This window comes from Saccopteryx bilineata, chromosome 9 (assembly GCF_036850765.1).
Source record: "Saccopteryx bilineata isolate mSacBil1 chromosome 9, mSacBil1_pri_phased_curated, whole genome shotgun sequence".
In the NCBI taxonomy this organism is placed as follows: Eukaryota; Metazoa; Chordata; class Mammalia; order Chiroptera; family Emballonuridae; genus Saccopteryx; species Saccopteryx bilineata.
Genome location: NC_089498.1, coordinates 11,467,606 through 11,476,831, shown reverse-complemented (window position 1 = coordinate 11,476,831; position 9,226 = coordinate 11,467,606). Strand labels below are relative to the sequence as shown.

Genomic DNA, 9,226 nt, shown 5'->3' with positions numbered 1-9,226 from the left:
GTGTAGTAGTACTCCTCCAGGCATATAAAATTCTCTTGTCATGGCCTTCAAGCAAGAATCAATTTATCAAGTATGTTATAAAACACAGTAATTTTTATTAATTTTTAATAGATTACTAAATATTAAACTGATACAATTCTTAAATTATAAATTAATGCTAGAGTCAGTTGTTTGTGATATAGAATAGGTCACAGTAATATTTACATTCTAATGGGTATCTTTCAAGAAAATAAATGCTATTTGTATTTTCCAAAAAAACTACTTTGCTACCTTTTACATCAAACAGCTTAAGTAATATTATAGATTATTATTGGCTTAGATATTATTTAGATGGTAGGGGTATTATGCATTTACAAAGATCTGTAAACATCAGAAAGACCATGAATATAAAATTAAGTGTCAGAACAAAAAAAAATAAATAATGGAATGAAACTGAGTGATAACAAAGAAATGTTTAAAATAATAAAAACAAATACTTAACAACCTCTTTTTGCCAATTAAAAGTTTTAAAAAATGAAAGGAAAAGCAGGAGAGAAAGAAGAGACTATCGTATGGAAAAACTTTATATCATTTAATTCACTATAGAGGGAAGGAGATGTTTTCCTACACTATTTTATTGGCATTTTTATCACATAAGGAAAGTACTCCTTTTCTTCTCAGAGTCTTGCTTGAACATTATACTGGTAATTCCCCTTTACTTACAGTAAATGCGAGTAGCAGTACACTCCCCGTTCTCGTCGAGGGCCATGGGATATCCAAATCACCTTTATTTTATTTAATGAAGACCTGAAGGTCACCTTCATACATATTGCATGTTCTCACTGCTAATAGCTTCATTCGGCATGAATCAATTGATGGCCCCAAAAAGTCCTCACTTCTCCGTAACAAGGTAGAGAATTTTAAAATGATTATATAACATGTTGAATTATTCAATAAATAACCATGAATAATTAATGCCAAGAAATATAACAAAAGCCATCACAGCCTACTCTGCCAAGGGTTTCCCTCAGAAGGTAGGTGTTATTGATTTTCAAAAGAGAGCTTCAAAATTGGGAGCCCAAAAGCAGTAAGTGAAGCAATTTATACGAGAAGTCTCCGCATGAATAAATAATAGCACAATGAATGGTCACCTCGTGAAAGAAACACTTCATAGCGGGGCTTAAAATATAACGGTATCTCGAATGAACTTCCTCCAACGTGTTGAGTGATCATGGTATCAAAAGGTGTCTCCAAGTAGAGAAACTTTGGAGAGGGTTTTTGCACCAGAGAGAAAGTGAATGATGGCCTGGCATCCGCAGTTGGTTTGAGTTAGATCCCTATGGAGATGATAATTGGGCCTTCCGAGTATAATTCTAACACCTTTTTGTTCACAGTTCCTAGGTATTCTCAAAGATAATTACTTCCCTATGGGCGGGGCTGAAAGGAGGAAGAAGATAGTGGAGAAAATCCATGAGCTAGCTTCCTTTAACATTTTACAACTATATGCTGTAATATTGTAATCACGCCAGTTAGACCCATTCCCAAGCTTAACTTTAATCCATGAAGCTTTAGAAGTCCATCCACCTAGATGTAAATTTCTAGACATATTCATTCTTAATGAAATTCCAAGAGATGGCAAGGACACAGACATCAGAATCAGACAAATGCTTGTACTTTACAACCACTTGAACACTCTTTTATTCCTTACATTTAGATTCTAAAATGAAGAGGCGTTCATGTAAAAGTTCAAGTCAAATTATTATCCTAACTTAGAAAATGCTTAATAACAATAGGTAACGATTTATAGATTTTGCTTTATGTCGGACAATGTTATAAACCAGAGTTCAACAACAACAACAACAACAAAATGTCTTTCTGTAAAAGGCCAGGCAACAAATATTTTAGGCTTTGCAGGCCATATGGCCTGGGCTACAGCAACTCAACTCTGCCTTTGTAGAGGGAAAGCAGCTCTAAGCAATAAACCTATAAGCAAATAAGCACAACTGTTTTTTATGGGCACTGAATTTCGTATAATTTTCATGTATCAAAAAATATATTTGAAGGCTATACTTCCATGGATCATTTCAATAGTTTGTTACTAGAGAAGTTTCCCTGAAGGTTCAGAACAACAGAAACAATTAGGGGGAGGGCCAGCATTCTCTCCTGGGGGATAGGAGGGGAATATCTATCTATCTATCTATCTGCACAGATATAGGTATATTTAATTTTTTTTTTTTTTTACTCTTTAAAGAGCTATGTCTGGCCCACCCACAAAACCAGGCAGCACTCTATTTCTTTCACCTGTGAAATGTGTTGGACATAGTTTACATCACGTGAGCTTTTCTAGTGCTTGGCCTTTGAGAATAACCAGAGCTGGGCCTGACTCCTTTAAACTGTGCCTAGACTTGGCCTTCATTTCTGGTCACCTAAAGTGCCACTTGAAGTAGTCTGAAACAGAGTGGACACCCCAAACTAAGAATTGAATTAAGAACTTACAGTGCCTGGGAAACGGTGTTGGGTAGAGTCAATGCCAAGGAGAAGTTCATACGGTGCCCTAGTTGATCAGCTCTACTCAGAACCAAATAAAACACAGAATGCAAACCCACGAGAGTGAAAGGAACCCCACCTGATGTTCGTTCCTTCGACGGTCTGTAGGAATGCCAGCGGAGATTACACTTCTTCCTTATAAAATCAATTATAGTTTTGGATATTTGATTCAACTAATTATCCAATTCAGAGTTGAGCATCATTTTAGAAGATTGCATCTATTCCCTGGTATTATTAGCAAACATGAGAAGTACAAATGCATTAAGAAAATTAAATCTAGCAAAGTTATACAGTCTAAATGATATTCCAGCAAGTCCCTTACTTTGTCACAAACTGCAAATTGCCTTGTGTATAGAACTGATGATCTCCCATCTCACTGGCTGATACAAAAGCATACAGAATTCATGATATGAGTGACACCGTTCACAGTCATGACCACGGCCTGGGAAGCTGGGTCTTGGGAACTTGGCCTTTGATGTTCCTAGGGGGACCAGGGCTATTGGGAATCAGGGAGAAGAGTCAGATGATTGGCCATATCATTCGGCAGCATCAAGACAAGTAGTAAAAAGAAAATAGATGGAAAACTGATGCTTGAGAGCATGTCCAGAACCTGCCCCGCTATCTTCCAGCCCTTTCTGAGACTGCTGAATATTCGAGCTTTTGTTATAAGTCCTTTTCCTCTTGTTCTGTATTCAGTGCAGATGGGGAACAGCTGGTCACCCCTCTCATTACAATTTCCCTCAAATATATGACGGCAGTAATTAAGTCACATTTCCACATTGCGTTCTCAAGACTCAATAATTCAGGATACTAAATTGTAACATAAAATTCTTATGAAATTAGCTCATTTCTAATTTTAGATAAATAAATCATCACTTACATTAAAACTTGAATACCCCCCCCTTAAAAACAGATAAGTCAGTTTGGTAGAAACGTTCTCTCATGTATACAGTGGCCCCAGCTGTGACTTTGGAATTAATATCCATTCATTCTTTCTGCAAATACTATTGAAGTGAGAAGTGTCTTCTGTGTCGCAGGCGCTACATTGCATGCTGGAATGTGACAAGGAAATCTGCTGCTGCAAAGCTTGTGTTCTGGTAGAAGAAAAAGGAAAAGAAAAAAGTAGATAATTGCACAGTGTGATTAGTTCTATTAATTTAATAATTAAGATACTAAGATAAAGAACAGCAACTCAACAGGAGGAACGGCTCAAAATTCCAGTTCCGCTACTCACTTTCTTGGGAGAGTTACCTAGTTTTTCTAAGCTTTCAGTTTCTTATCTATAAAATCAATAGAATCACATCACCTACACCAGGGGTCGGGAACCTTCTTGGCTGAGAGAGCCATGAACACCACATATTTTAAAATGTAATTCCATGAGAGCCTACAATATGTTTAACACTAAATACAAGTAAATGTGTGCATTTTATGTAAGACCAACACTTTTAAAGTACAAAAGTCTCTGAATTCTTTTTAATAACATTGTTATGCTGTTGCTAACCAATGATGAATAAAGTACTTCTTACCATTAATGCGACTTCTGGTGTTGCATGGTTTTGCTGATGGCTTTGTAGTCTGGTTAATAAGTGGTGAGGTTAAGCTTCATGCAGGCGTTGAGACTTCTATCCATTAAACGTGATCGTAGGTTGGTCTTAACGTTCTTTAGATGTGAGAAAGACTGCTCACATACATACGTAGAGCTAAACATTGTCAGTACAGCAATATTCATCCGTTGTAGTATGTGGTATGTGACAGGAAGCGCGTTCCAAGTTTGTTTGTTTTTTTTTTATAATAAATTTTTATTAATGGTAATGGGATGACATTAATAAATCAGGGTACATATATTCAAAGAAAACATGTCTAGGTTATTTTGTCATTAAATTATGTTGCAAACCCCTCGCCCAAAGTCAGATTGTCCTCCGCCACCCTCTATCTAGTTCTCTGTGCCCCTCCCCCTCCCCCTAACTCTCTCCCTCCCTCCCTCCCTCCCATGTCCTCCCTCCCCCCACCCTTGGTAACCACCACACTCTTGTCCATGTCTCTTAGTCTCATTTTTATGTTCCACCAATGTATGGAATCATGTAGTTCTTGTTTTTTTCTGATTTACTTATTTCACTCCTTATAATGTTATCAAGATCCCACCATTTTGCTGTAAATGATCCAATGTCATCATTTCTTATGGCTGAGTAGTATTCCATAGTGTATATGTGCCACATCTTCTTTATCCAGTCTTCTATTGAAGGGCTTTTTGGTTGTTTCCATGTCTTGGCCACTGTGAACAGTGCTGCAATGAACATGGGGCTACATGTGTCTTCACGTATCAATGTTTCTGAGGTTTTGGGGTATATACCCAGTAGAGGGATTGCTGGGTCATAAGGTAGTTCTATTTGCAGTTTTTTGAGGAACCACCATACTTTCCTCCATAATGGTTGTACTACTTTACAGTCCCACCAACAGTGAATGAGGGTTCCTTTTTCTCCACAGCCTCTCCAACATTTGCTATTACCCGTCTTGTTAATAATAGCTAATCTAACAGGAGTGAGGTGGTATCTCATTGTAGTTTTGATTTGCATTTCTCTAATAACTAATGAAGCTGAGCATCTTTTCATATATCTGTTGGCCATTTGTATCTCTTCCTGGGAGAAGTGTCTGTTCATGTCCTCTTCCCATTTTTTAATTGGATTGTTTGTTTGTTTGTTGTTGAGTTTTATGAGTTCTTTGTAAATTTTGGATATTAGGCCCTTATCTGAGCTGTTGTTTGAAAATATCATTTCCCATTTAGTTGGCTGTCTGTTTATTTTTATATCAGTTTCTCTTGCTGAGCAAAAACTTTTTATTCTGATGTAGTCCCATTCATTTATCTTTGCCTTCACTTCTCTTGCCATTGGAGTCAAGTTCATAAAATGTTCTTTAGAACCCAGGTCCATGATTTTAGTACCTATGTCTTCTTCTATGTACTTTATTGTTTCAGGTCTTATATTTAGGTCTTTGATCCATTTTGAATTAATTTTAGTACACGGGGACAGGCTGTAGTCGAGTTTCATTCTTTTGCATGTGGCTTTCCAGTTTTCCCAACACCATTTGTTGAAGAGGCTTTCTTTTCTCCATTGTGTGTTGTTGGCCCCTTTATCAAAGATTATTTGACCATATATATGTGGTTTTATTTCTGGGCTTTCTATTCTGTTCCATTGGTCTGAGTGTCTATTTTTCTGCCAATACCATGCTGTTTTGATTATCGTGGCCCTATAATATAGTTTCAAGTCAGGTATTGTAATGCTCCCAGCTTCATTCTTTTTCCTTAGGATTGTTTTGGCTATTCGGGGTTTTTTATAGTTCCATATAAATCTGATGATTTTTTGTTCCAAGTTTTGACAATCAGCTGGTCCGTGGGTTGAAGTTTTTTCATTTCTCCCCCTTGTGTTTGCTCGCCAACTCTGCTTGCTGTCGTGCAAGTATTTCCAAATTTTCTTTCAGTGACTTGAACTTATTCATCCACATGTCTGAGGCCTTCAGGTCAGCAGCTTGTAGCTCAAAATCTCTGACAGAGACACCGGGGATGTAACTCAGGTGTGCGCTGTCCACTGCACACTCATGTGGATGGGTGATGAACTTAAAAAGACAAGTGCGCTCACGAAATTCTCCAAAGCACGCTTTAAATGACTGCAAGAGATTAGGTGTGAAGCCCGCTAGCTGCTGGAGATCAAGATGTTGAGCAGGGTCACTTGCTGTGCATGCATCTTTAAACTCTCCCAGTTTTTTAAAGTGTAGTAAATGACCTATTTCAATGTCGGCAATGAAGAGTTCCAGCTTGTTTTCAAATGCAAACACTGCTTGTTGAAGGGCTAAGACTGTATTTCCAATGTCTTGCATTTTCATATTGAGTTGTTTCAGATGTTCAGTCATGTCCACAAGATAGTAGAACTTCAGGAGCCACTCTGTGTTAGCTAACTCAGGATCTCGACATTTTTCATTTCAAGAAAAGTTTGAATTTTGCTCAGACAAGCTGTGAAATGACTGAGCACCTTCGCTCTTAACAACCAACACACATTGCTGTGCAGAAGCAGACCAGGATAATTATTCCCAACTTCATCCAGCAGTGTTTTAAACTGGCGATCATTTAAAGCTCGGGCAACAATAAAGTTGACCATCCGAATGACCAGAGAAATCACCTCACCAAGCTGCTCGCCACACATCTGAGCACAAAGCGCCTCCTGATGTAGGATGCAGTGAAAACTTAGGATGGGTCTCTTTCATGTTCATGAAGAAGCGCCACGAATCCTCTGTTTTTCCCCACCATGCACAGAGCACCATCAGTTCACACCAAAATAAGTTTATCCATCGGTAGATTTTTTTCTTTAGCAAACTCAGTGAAAGACTTGAATAAATCCTCACCTCTTGTTGTCTCTTTCATAGGCAAAACAGCAAGACTTTCCTCATGTAGTGTGTCACCGACAGCATACCTTGCAATCACGCTGAACTGGGATAAATGGCTAATGTCTGTTGACTCATCCAAAGCGAGAGAAAAGAATGGTGCTGCATTTATGTTCTTCACTTGTGTTGCCTCAATTTGATTTGCCATCATGATGGTACAATCGTGAACAATTCTTGCCGACAAAGGCATGTCTTTTATTCATTTGATTATCTTATCTTTATCCAAAAAGTCGTCAGAAAGTTCATTGGCAACATCAAGCATGAATGTTTTGACATACTCCCCATCTGTGAATTGCTTTCCGTTTCTCACAATTGCTAAAGCACCGGCAAAGCTAGCCGAATTCCAGTCACCTTGTTGGGTCCAAAGATGGAGTTGCTGCTGACTAGCTTGCACTCTGCACAGTAGCTCTTGACATGCTTTCTTCCTGCTGTCCCCGGCTGGATATTTCTATGCAAATGTAGTATAGCGTGTGTTGAAATGTCACTTTATATTTGACCGTTTCATCGATGCAATTTTATCATTACATATTAGACACACTGCAGAACCTGCTCTCTCCACAAAGGCAAATTCCTCTGTCCATTCCTGCTAAAAGTACGATACTCCTCATCTTTTTTTCTTTTAGCCATCTTCTTCGTCAAAAGGGTTTCTGCAATTAGCTAGCTGACTACTTGATATAAAGGAGGGAATTTTACTTCCTGACCTCACAACAACCCATGTATGTTATGCATTATCCAATAAAAATTTGGTGTTGTCCCGGAGGACAGCTGTGATTGGCTCCAGCCATCCACAACCATGAACAGGAGCAGTAGGAAATGAATGGATTGTAATACATGAGAATGTTTTATATTTTTAATGTTATTATTTTTTATTAAATATTTGTCTGTGAGCCAGATGCAGCCATCAAAAGAGCCACATCTGGCTCGCAAGCCATAGGTTTCCGACCCCTGACCTACAACATGGTGAAATGATAATTATAAAAAGCACTTGAGAAAGATCAAGTGAGAAAGATCAGTTGAGAAAGATCAAGAATTTTGTAAGAATTCATGAACAAAAGTAACACTCACTAACATTTATTATCACTATTTTTAACATGGGGAAAAAGTCAGAATGACCATTTGGTTATTAAGAATATAATCTGGAGGTTTATGCTAAAAGAAATGCAGACCTTCATACACTTAAAGCCTTTACACATAAATTATTTCATTGATTATTGTTATTTACCACTTAAATTGGTAAATTATTTCAATAGCTTGTCTAAGATGTGTCAAAATATTATGAAAGTAATTTTTATTCATTTAATATATTACAGAAAGACATTGTTAAGACTCCAATGAGTGGTCTGGCCTCATAGGCACAATGTCTACTCTTAAAGAATTCACTTCCTGATGTGGATAAAATGACCAATCCATTAATGTAAAAATAAAAGTAAAGAAAACAAGTTTATATTTGACATAAATCATCTCCCTTCTCTAAACTATAGCTTTACTATTGGTAAAATGTAAAGCTTCCCCTGTCCAGTCTTTAAGAGGACCTCCTAAATTTGATATTCTTGATTCTGTTATTCTAAAATAGTGACCTATAAAATCAATACAATAATGGGGACAGCTATCTTCCCTAAACACATGCTAAAGGTACAGTGTGTCCGTAAAGTCATGGTGCACTTTGACCGGTCACAGGAAAGCAACAAGAGATGATAGAAATGTGAAGTCTGCACCAAATAAAAGGAAAACTCTCCCAGTTTCATACCTATTCAGTGCAGTTCGATGTGGGCTCATGCACAGATTTTTTAGGGCTCCTTAGGTAGCTATCCCGTATAGCCTCTACAGACTCGTCACTGACTGATGGCCTACCAGAATGGGGTTTCTCCACCAAACTGCCGGTTTCCTTCAACTGCTTATCCCACCGAGTAATGTTATTCCTATGTGGTGGCGCTTCATCAAAAAAGGGCCCATATTCACGCTGCACTTTGGTCACGAATTCAAATTTAGCGAGCCACAGAACACACTGAACTTTCCTCTGCACCGTCCACATCTTGACTGGCATGGCCGTGGGCTGCTCCGCTGTATACATGGTGTTAGTCATCATCTGCGCATGCACACAGATGCGCATGCTGCCACATCATCCTACAGAAACTGGGAGGGTTTTCCTTCTATTTGGTGTAGATTTCACATTTCTATCATCTTTTGTTGCTTTTCTGTGACCGGTCAAAAGTGCACCATGACTTTATAGACACACTGTATATTCATTGTCAGCATTAAAAGCTCAACT

General features: G+C 38.1%; 1 pseudogene; it reads left to right on the top strand.

The window, feature by feature from the left end:
• Positions 1 to 2,039: 2,039 nt before the first annotated feature.
• On the top strand, positions 2,040 to 2,171 carry LOC136313721 (small nucleolar RNA U3; annotated as a pseudogene).
• The last annotated feature ends 7,055 nt before the right edge of the window (positions 2,172 to 9,226 follow it).